Source organism: Hipposideros armiger, unplaced genomic scaffold (genome assembly GCF_001890085.2).
Source record: "Hipposideros armiger isolate ML-2016 unplaced genomic scaffold, ASM189008v1 scaffold_652, whole genome shotgun sequence".
NCBI classification, from domain to species: Eukaryota; Metazoa; Chordata; class Mammalia; order Chiroptera; family Hipposideridae; genus Hipposideros; species Hipposideros armiger.
In genome coordinates, this window is record NW_017732002.1 from 296,053 (window position 1) to 306,991 (window position 10,939).

Consider the following 10,939-nt stretch of genomic DNA (forward strand, 5'->3'; position numbering starts at 1 on the left):
AGACAAGCTGTCCCTGCTGTGCGCTTCCCAAATTCCTGACCCATGGAATCAATAAGCCTAATAAATGATTGGATGTTTTAGGCCACAATGTTTAGGCTACAATGCTTGAAGTAATTAGTTATGCAAATTGTTTGCTTCAGTCCCTAGGGCCCACCCTTCCAGAGCATAGAGCAGGCTGGAGACGCGTGGAAAATGGATATGAGGAGAAAATGGAGGAAATCCAGCAGCACAGATGCAACATATAGGGCAAAAGTTTTAGGACCCGGGACCCGATGGGTGCTCCAACCAGGGTGGCAGAATCTAAAAACCCATTCTTATATGAAGGGTAGTCCCGCTAGCCTGCACTGTCGCCCCAGCTGCCACATAGCTTTCTGCACTCCTGCCTGTTTTCCCCTCGCCCAGCCCTGCCCCAGCCCTGCCTACACCACCAGGAAAACAGCACACCCCTCTTACCTGGTCACTCCCTGACTTCCAGCACTGCCCCCATCCCCAGAACACTCCAACACAAACTCCTTGGCCAGCGGAAGCTCTGCACCCTCTGGCCTGGCAGGTGAAAGAAGAGGGGTGATGGGGTGCCTGGAGCGATGGGCCTTCTCACTCTGCCCTACACACACCAGGCACATGAACACCCCTCGCCTTCCCCCTCACCTGGAATTCCCTCCCCACCCCACATCCAGTACTACCTCTATCACGACACCTTCACACAGTGAACCCACTGCTATGGACTGCATGTTTGTGCCCCCTTAAAATGCACACATCCGGCTCTCATCCCCAGCATGATGGCATTTGAAGGTAATATCTTTGGAAGGTGATTAGGTCGTGAGAGTGGAGCCCTCATGATAGGATTAGTGCCTTTATAATGAGAAACAGGAGAGAGGTGACCTCTGAACCTGCCTGTGAGGATATAGGAAGAAGGCAGCCATCTGCAAACCGGGAAGCAGGCCCTCACCAGATACTGAATCAGCCAGCTCCCTGATCCCGGACTTCCAGCCTCCAGAGCTGTGAGAAAAAAAGGTTTGTTTCTTCGACACCCAGTCTGTGGTGTTTGTTACAGCTGCCTGAGCTGACTAAGACACCCACCATCACTCCCACCCTCCCCCTTCCAAAAACCCCATCCAAAGATACACATGATTGTAATTTTCCAATGCCAACAGGAGACTCTGAGGGCAGCATCTGAGAAGGAGAGCTAGTGTACACAAGATTTGTCTCCCCAGAAGTCTAGAAGGGTCTGCTCTCAATCTCACATGTGCCTTTGTCAGCAGTCCTGGGCACGGCTCACAGCTATGTGTTAGGAAGCCATCGCCAACGCCATGAAGCCCCTTGCCTCACCTGTGCACTCACAGCAGCCATGATGCTCCCCCAGCCCGAAACTCCCTGTGTCACAACGAAGAGCTTCCTGAACCATAACTGCCATGGGAGCAGTCTTCCTATCATTCCCAGTAAAACAATATCCACACTTAGTATTTCAGTCACTGTTAATAAAAATGTTGCACTTCCTTAGTTGATCCTCACAACAACGTTATGAGGAAGGTTCTAGCCCGAATCCCACTTCACATATGGAACCAGCTCAGAGAGGGGAGGTGACTTGCCCAGGGTCACCAAGGCAATGAGGACCAGAGCTGAGACTCAGAGCCAGTCTGGCTGACTCTGAGGCTGCTGCCCCCCCCCATCCCTACCCCATGCCTCCCCCAATGGTTCTTCACCCCTCCAGCTTCAGCACTGAGCACGGGGCTGAGCATGGGGCTGAGCACGGAGCAGCCACTTGATAAATATTTGCGGAACTGAGCAAAACCTCAACAAATTCTCATTGCGTGAATAAAGCTCTGATACCAAATAGAAGCCAACCACCTTAGCGATTTCCAATTCAAACACTACCATCCGCTCTGTGCATTCTGATGCGTTGATGTCTTTTGGTTTTTTGGAGTGCTTTTGTTTCCTTCGGCATCAAGTCAGCGAGAGGAGGTACACGGAATCCCCTCAGGAATCGTTTCTGCTCAACATTTCATATGTGAGATGGGGAAACATTCTAGAGCAAATAGATTCTGGTTATCACAACACCAGGGACTCGGGTCCCATTTAACAAATGACAAACTCAGGCCCCAGAGTCAAGGGAGATGTCTGAGGTCACTCAGAGACGGAGTGATGCCCAGCAGTCTTGAGGTCCAGGAGGGAGCTTGCAATTCGCAGGCTCCCACACTTCCAAAGTGACCAGCTCTGAACCCCGTGGCCTTGTAAGAAGGCTAGAGGGAGCAGCTCTAGGGAAAATGAGCGGCAGCCTCACTTAATCAGAGGGTCAGGCCCTGAATTCTGGCAGAGACTTAAAGAAGCTTCTCAGAGGCAGATCACAAGAGCATGTGGACAGAATCTCCTAAACCACGCAGCTTTGCAGAAGAAAGGGAGGGAACTTGGTTCTCAGAGGACAGTGGCCCTCAGAGTGCTTGCCTTGCCAGGAAGTGAGCCACTGGAGACCTCCTCACTCCAATCTCCACTGGAGTGTCAGTCCCCCACCCCTGAGATAGGAGGAGGTGTGATAGAATGGACCCAGCCGCAGGCTGGAAGCCCCCTGATCCTTGGATGTCCTGTGTGACCTTGGGTAAATCACATCTTTCTGATTTATTTTGTGTCAAATGTATTTATGTGTCAATGGGGCACATACTATTTGCCATCGTTACAGCTAGGGGTAAATGTGCATCTCCAGAGGTGAAATGATGACACTTAACAGTCTACTTGCTTTATTATTAGCTCCCCAACCCCTGGACCTAACTCAAGCTACCCAGGGCCTATTCTCAAGGTCTAGAGGTCAGCCACCCTGGCCTCAGCCAGCAAAAGGTCAGCCTGGATGACCAAGTGTGGTTGCTCCTGGCCACTGGAATGGGCCTGCATCCAAGGGACAAAGTCAAATCTCACCTGAGCAGGGGCCACACCAGTTTCTCAGGAGCAGTATTTAGCCTCAACACAGAATGGAAGTGAGGCAGGGAGTCAGGAACCACAGAGATGAGCCTGGTCAGGAAGCCAGCAGCAGGGCAGTGAGGCCAAGAGCTCAGGAGGAAGGCTCTGAACAAGACCCATTCTTGTCGGCAAACGGCCACCCAGGACAAGGCATGGCGGGTCACAGCCCACAGAACATGGACCAGGTTGCCAGGGGTCTGTGTGGCTGAGCCGAGAGGGAGCCAGGCCTATGTGGCCAAAGCAAACCCAGCACCAGCACTCTTCCGCTTATAATTGAATCCTGGGCCAGCCTGGGAATAGTGTGCTCAGTAGTACTATGTGTATGCACTTAGTTGTATCTTGCCTTGTTCCAAGAAAAGTAATTTAAAGCATACACAAATCCATAAGGAATTTATAAGGATATCGAAAGGACAACAATAAAACATAAATTTGAAATTGATAGGAAAGTAAGAAGCAAAACACAGGAAAGGACATTACTTAAGTAAGCCAGAAATATGGCTAATTCAAAAACGAATACTATAAAGTTCTAAATGTTATTTCAAAGGACCAACATTTAGATCTGAGCTTCCTGGTAGCCAGTGCAAAAGGGAAAACCTGGTCCGTTACAGGATGTCCATGAAATAAAAGATAAATGTATAAAGCCTAATATTTAGGAAAATCATAACTGCCTCTATTTGTAAAGCACGATTTTTCCCCCCTGGCAGTCTTCATTATAAAATTCTTAAAATAGACACAAAGACAAATCTCTTGGAGACATTTTCTGGGGAGTGACATCATACGAACAGACAATTCAATAAAAGCAGCTTTAAAGGGACCAAAATAACATGCTGGGGAAGTCATTCTGTCTTAGCCTTGCTTAAGACACAGGCAGACACAGACAAGGATGGGATATTTTAAGCAAGGAGCATTATTGCTATTACTGTTATTAGCATTTGCTATTTGTTTATTTATCTAAAACTCATTCATGCAACCTGTATTTACTGAGCACTTAATTAGTGCCCACCTTATATGGGGCATTGAAGAAGCAGTGGTGAGTAGGACAGACATGCACCCTGGCCTCCCAGGCCTTAAGGTCTTGGAGGGAAACTGTAAGTAAACAGTCAGTTCCAGACCACAATGTAACCAGGGTTCTGACAGGGAGCCCAGAGCACCATGGGAGGGCTGAGGAAAAGCCTGACACTGCATATCATGGAAGGCTGCCTGGAGGAAGTGAGGCTTAATGTAAGCCTGTAGGATGAGCAAAGTTGGCCAGGGAGAGATCTGGCAGGAGAAGTAGCAGTGGCTGGAGCACAAGAAGTCAGGATGCTGAAGGACCCATCACTGCCCAGAGCTGCCACTGGGAATGGCCTTAGAAGAGGCCTCAGAGGTCAGGCCTGATTGAGCTGGGCCCATCACCTGGCCACACTCTCAGGACCAACCTCAGGGAAACTGCAAGTGTGGCTAAGCTGGAAGCAAATGTCCCAGCACCATCTCTGGGTCCTTTCAGCTCCTGGGTGGTGCCCCTTGCCTCCTTCTCAGGGCTTGGCTCTGTTGCCCAGACTCAGGGATGTAGGGCCCTCTTGGGGTTCAGAGCCAGCACAGACTCAGCTTGGAAAGGAGCAGCAGGCAATGCTATGGGCAAGCCACCCAAGATGTGAAAAACAACTTGATTATTTCAAAGCCAAAAGTGTCCTTTGACATTAGCCAACCCAACTCCCTCATCTTACAGCGGGGTAACTGAGGCCCAGAAATGGGAAGGGAGTTGTTCAAAGACACACAGGCGAAGACTCCAAAAGTCTAAGGGCAGAAGAGATCAGAAGTAAGGAGAAAACCAGATAAGTCAGCCAGGAGCCCTAGGGGGAACACAGAGAAAAACCCTAGAAGAGGCTCAACAAGAATAGGAGTAAGAGCCCTTATCTCAGACCATTGGTATGGGCCACATGCCCCAGAGCTACCGCTTCACCACATGCTCAGTAGCAGTAATACTGACCTGCCCCACAGGGTTACTGGAGGACCTAGAGGGTACCTTGGAAACTGTAAAGTCCTGTGCACATGGAGAGGGCATAAGGGCCCAGAAGGAAGGTGACTTCAGAATAATAATAATGGGCCCCACTGATCGGAGCACTCCCTGTATGCAAGGCACTGCTCTGACAATAAACCTCTGAGGTAGGTGTTTAACACCTCCATTTACAGACTAAAAAAACTGGGTTAAGGACAGTAGTCCCCCCTTATTTGAGAGGATACCTTCCATGACCCTCAGTAGATACCGGAAACTGCAGGTAGTACCAAATCCTACATATACTATACCAACACACTTATGAAGTTCAATTTATAAATTAGGTGCAATAGTGAGATTAACAACAATAACTATTAATACGATAGAACTATTTTAACAATAGACTGTCATAAAAGTTATGTAAATGTCTTTGAGGTCATTATTAAGTAAAACACCAGTTCTTTGAGCACCAGCCCTGCAACACCACGGCAGTTGATCTGATAACTGAGTCGGCTACTAAGTGACTAACTGGCGGGGAACGTCCACAATGTGGATCCACTGGACAGAGGAATGATTCACGTCCCAGGCGGGACGGAGCGGGATGGCAGGCGATGTCATCACACTACTCAGAAAGACACACAATTTAAAATGTAGGAATTGTTTATTTCTGGGATTTTCCATGTAATATTTTCGGAATGCGGTTGACTGCAGGTAACTGAAACTGTAAAAAGCGAAACCATGGACAGGGGGAGACCACTGTAACTTGCCAAGATCTCACAGCTAACAAGAGGCGGGTCGGGAATCAGCATTCTTAATCATACGCAAGAGGGCCTGAGGCAGACCCAGATTTGGGGAGCTCAGCTCTAAGAGGGGAGTGGGCAGAGGAAGCCAAGCAGATAGAACTCCAGGAGAAGCAGAGGCCCCCAGTCTTGCTTGTACCCCCTCCCTTACCTCTCCCCCCAGGAACAATGCTGAGGTGTGAACCCAGCTAGCCTCCTAGGGGCCCATGGGGAAAATGGCCTGGGTGGGACCCCTGAGATGACCGCATGGTGCGTCTCAGTTGGCATGGCTGTTCTGGTTATCTATTTCCACATAACAAATCGGCCTAAAATTTTACTCTTCTCCCAGATTCTGTGGGTCTGGGTTTTGGACAGAACATAGCAGGAATCACTTGTCTCTGCTTTCCAAAATCTGAGGCCTCAGATGGGAAAACCCAAACAGCGGGGGAGGCTGGATGGCTGGGCTCAGCTGGCACTATTGACCAGAATGCCTAGACATGGCCTCTCCACGTGGCTTGGGCTTCCTCACAACATGGCAGCCTCAGTCTAGTGGCTCACTTACTTCTTACTCGGTGGCTCAGGGATCCAAGAACAAGTGTTCCACAAACAAAACGGAAGCCGCATGGCCTTTACTGACTCAGCATCATTTCTACCATTCTCCATGGCATGAAGTGGTCACAAATCTGTCCAGGTTCAAGGGGAGGGGACAGAGACCACATCTCTCAATGTGTGGCCATGTTTTTAAACCGCCACAGTTGCCATGGGTGGCCCTGCAGCCTGGAAGGAGAGCACAGCAGCAGCCCGTCCCTCCACAGCAGATTCACACAGGCTGAAGGAAGTCCGTCAGTCAGTCAGTCAGTCAGTCAGCGCTGACCCAGGGCCCAGCCAGGCCCACCTGGGCCTCCTCTACCTGTGCTCCTGGCCGCCTGCACCCCACCTTTGATTTGAACATCTTCCCCTAGAATGATCTAGAGGTTAGCCCAGGCACTCACAAAGATAGGACCTCAAATTTCACCTCTGCCACAGTAAGATGACCTTAAGCGAGTCATGTGACATCCCAGGGCCTCAGGCTCCTCACCTGCATAATGTTTCCTCCCTCCCAAGGTTCTGGGAAAGAACAAAAGAGAACATATGTGAGACCCAAACACCCAGTAGGCTCCCAGTGAATGCTGGTTTCCTTCCAGGGAGAGCGGGGTGGGGCAGGGTGCCACATGCAAGGAGAGGATCTGAGGACCTGACTCACCGGGTTCTCTCCCGGGGACTTAACCAAAGCAGCGTGTCTGCACTTGAAGCTGCAGCAGGCATCTCTCGGGCCTGTGGCTCCCGGCTCTAATTACAGCTTTCTGGACACATTTCCTGTTTGGGAGCTGGCAGGGTCCTCTCAGAGGAGCCACAGATAATGAGCATCTGGCTACAGAGCCTCCACCCATGGGGGCACTGACCCCAGAACAGGCCCCAGCAGGCCCACCTTGGAGAGCAGAAGGCACTCCAAGTCTCAGTCCATACACACACGCACGCACGCACGCACGCACGCGCGCGCACACACACACACGACCACCACCATAGTCACAGGATTTCCCAGTCTCTGCTTGTATAACTCCAGTGACAGGGGGCTCACCACCTCACAGGCAGCCTGCTAACCTCCTGGACAGTACAGGTGGTTAGAAGCACATCCCAAATCAGCCTGCCCTTCAAGTTCTAGCTCACAATCCCCAGGTCCTCCAAGAACAGGGAACGTGAAACAGAAGGAAGGGCATGGCCCCTAGGGTCAGGAAGAACTGGGTTCAAATTCTGACTCAACTGTTTTCAGATTCTGCAGACTTGGTCAAGTCCCTCCATGTCTTTGAGCCTCAGTTTCCCTATCTTTAAAGTGAGAATAATACTACCCAGTATGAAGAGAGGCTGGGAGGTAAAATGCGTGTGAAAATGCTCGGCACACATTAGATGTCAAATAAGTGTTGTTTCCTCCCCCTTCCCTCTTAGACACTTTGCATTAGGGTCGAGTTCTTATTCTTAGACACCAGAGGCATGTTCAGGTAAAAACAAGTGATTGTCCTGCAGAACTAATAGGATGCCTGGAGAATCAAGGAGGCAGGATGCTGTCCCCTCAGATACACGGCAGGACCTCATGGCAAGCTGGGTTGTGGGGCTCAAGCTTTCCGCTTCGATTTCTAGGTGCACTGACTGTCTGCCAAACGAAGAATGGGTGGGTGGGTGGATGGATGGATGGACAAACAGACAACTGAATAGACAGCTTAAACAAGTGTCTAAGTCTAACCAGGAAGCACCCACTCCCTTTTAATTCTAGCCCTACTGGATGTCATGTTTTTGTTGAGAAAGTGTAAAGCAGTGATTTTTAAACTTTTATAAGCCCATCACAAGAGGACATATAAACAGATCCCTGGGTCCACCTCCAGAGATGTTGACAGCGCAGGTCCAGGGTGGGGCCTGGAGTCTGCGTCTCTAACCAGCTCCCCACGCAGCTGCTGCCGCTGTGCCAGAGGCCACACTCGGAGAAGCTCTGGAGTGAAGCAGAACAACTGACTTACAACACCCGTTGGAAAACAGGCCCGTGGCCAAAATGGGGTGACCTGGCCTGGGGAACCTCAGCAGCGAGGAGAAGGAAGGTGCCTCTCCCAGCCCTGGGATGAGAAGAATGATATCATACCACACCCTCCTCCCACCTCTTCAAATTTCCTGCTCTCCATCTTCCCTCCCATGCTTGGAGCAGCCAGCCTGGGCTCTCTTACAAGCCGAAGTGGCTTCATTAGATCCAAAGATAGCACCTCCCTGCAGGGGATTCAGGCTGCACTGATATCCCAATGAACAGGTGAGGTGTGCAGGGGCCAGGCAGGCCGGCCACCCACGACAGGCCTTCCAACAGAAGGGAGGAGCCCTGGAAAGCAGGAAGTCTAGTCTCCTGGCTTCGCAGACACACACACACGGGCATGCCTGCATGCACATGCACGCAAGCACATGCATGTATGCACATGCAATGGAGGGAGACCCATCCCACTCCCCCAGACGCCCTTCCTCAATGCGCTTTCCCTGGCCAATGGGGCAGAGCCTCCGGTCAGAATTCAGCTCAGGCACTGACTTGCTGCTTGGCCTTGAACAAGTCTCTTCCCCTCTTTGGGTCTTAGTTTCCTGCCTGAGGTGGTTGGACTAGGCCTTGCCTAAGGAAGGAATTGGCAGTACCTGAGCCACCGATGTGTTTCTTTATTAATTCTTTCATTCAACAGATATTTATTGAGCAATTCCTATGAACCTGGATCTGATCTTATAGCACCAAATAAAAGTGAAATGCAGCTTATGCCTCATGGAGCTGGCCCAGTTGTTTGTACCAGAGGCTTTATCCCTTTCATCTCATTTTACCTTCACCTTCAGGTCACCTTCAGACAACCACGTAAGCTGGACGTCCTAGTCCCTGCTTTATGGACGAGGAAACTAAGGCACAGAGTAGTGGCTGAGCTGGGATTCAGACAGTCGGTGGGTCCCTAGACCATCATACAGCCCTGAGACCTCTGCCCCTGACCAAGCCCCATGTCCTCTAGCAATCTGCTGGGAGGGGGGTGGCGTTCCCTTTGGAGTGCCCCTCCCACTGCCCTGGAAGGTCGATTCCCCACAAGCAAGTGTAAAAACCAGTGGCCATGGGAGACTGTTCCCACCCCACCTCAGATATAGAGGTTCCAGGCTGGCCAGGGCTTCTACTCCCTCCTCCCCCGCAAGCAGAGTAACTCCAGACCAGGCTGCTGAGACACCCTCAGCAGTGAGCTCCCTGAATCACCTGGTGCCCTACAAGGAAGGTCCCATTCAGTCCCTATCCCCACCCACCCTGTTCATCCTTATCCTGAGGGCTTGTACATGACCCCAGAGGCAGAGCAAGCCCACACCGCAGGCACGAACTCAACATGACACCTAAAAATGAGACACGTTCGGCTTCTGCGCATTTATCTACAGTTTTGTAATCCAGAAACTGGGAAGAGGCTATTTCACAAGTTCAACATACAAGGAAACTTAGTGTTGCTATGGAAGATAAACCTTATTCTAAATTATTCTGCAGGGTGGGAGTAAGCTCTGAGATCTTCTCAGTGCTTGGGGGCCTAAAGGTCTCAGCCAGCCCTGGTCTTACTTCCCTACTTTGAAGCCGGGCGCAATCGTTTCCCACGGCCTGGGAAACTCTCTCTCTCCCCTCCGCTGCTCCAAACACACTCATCTGTCACAGCTTCCTTCACTGCACGAGTCCTCCAAGAAGCTGCTCTCAGCCCCACTCTCTCCAGTGCCCACTGGGCCAGCACACAGCTCTGAGAATTGTGAGCTCTGGACCCTGTGTCCCATCTTCCAGTGACAGCTGGTTCCTATCGCTTTCGTCAGGTCCAGGAGGGGCACAGCGCACCTGGGAGCTCATGCATGGGCCACATCAGGGACAATCTGACAGCGGTTCTTTCAGAGGCTCTGTGAGGTTAGAAGGCATTATTTGCCTTATCTATGCCCTTTGCTTTGCAAGTGAACAGAGGTTTTCCAGAAACTTCAACGGATAGAATGCAGAAGCAAGCACTACAACCCAACTGTCTTCTCTTAAGGGAACCATTAAAAGGACTTGCAAAAATGTGAAGTGAAGTCGCTCTTAAGTTTTTTTATTTAAAAAAAATAGTTATTTTTCATGAAAAATATATTGTGTTAATATGTAATGGTTTATTCTTGTTGCTCTTCAAGAATGAATATTTTATGACGTCTCAGCTTTGATTTCTAATATGGTAAATGTCAATAGATATAACCACATAAACAAAAGCTCTCTCAGGTCCTCAATAATTATAGAGTGTGACAGCGTCCTGAGGCCAATTTTGAGAACTCCTGGGTGAAGAGAAAGTGCCCCATCCACCACAGCTGACTGAACCAGGGGCGGGGCCTGACCAACAGGCAGCCCATTCCAGAAGCAGACGGAGCCAGGGGACCTCAGCTGTGGACCTTGAATTGGGAAGTAACAAGTAAGTTAGACAGTCAGGCAGGGGAGAAGGCCTGAAAGGAGACCTGGACAGAGGCAGAGGGGAGAGTTGGGGTGATAAGGCAGCCACATCTGTGAGGAGCAGAGGCTGGTGTCCCGAGTATGTACTCAGAGGAAGAAGAGCACATGTGAGCTGGCATGGGACAGAAAGAAGCAGAGAGGCAGGGAGAAGAAGGCCCACCGGGGGTGATGCCAGCACTGCAGCCCCAGGTGCTACACGGGTGTGTGCGC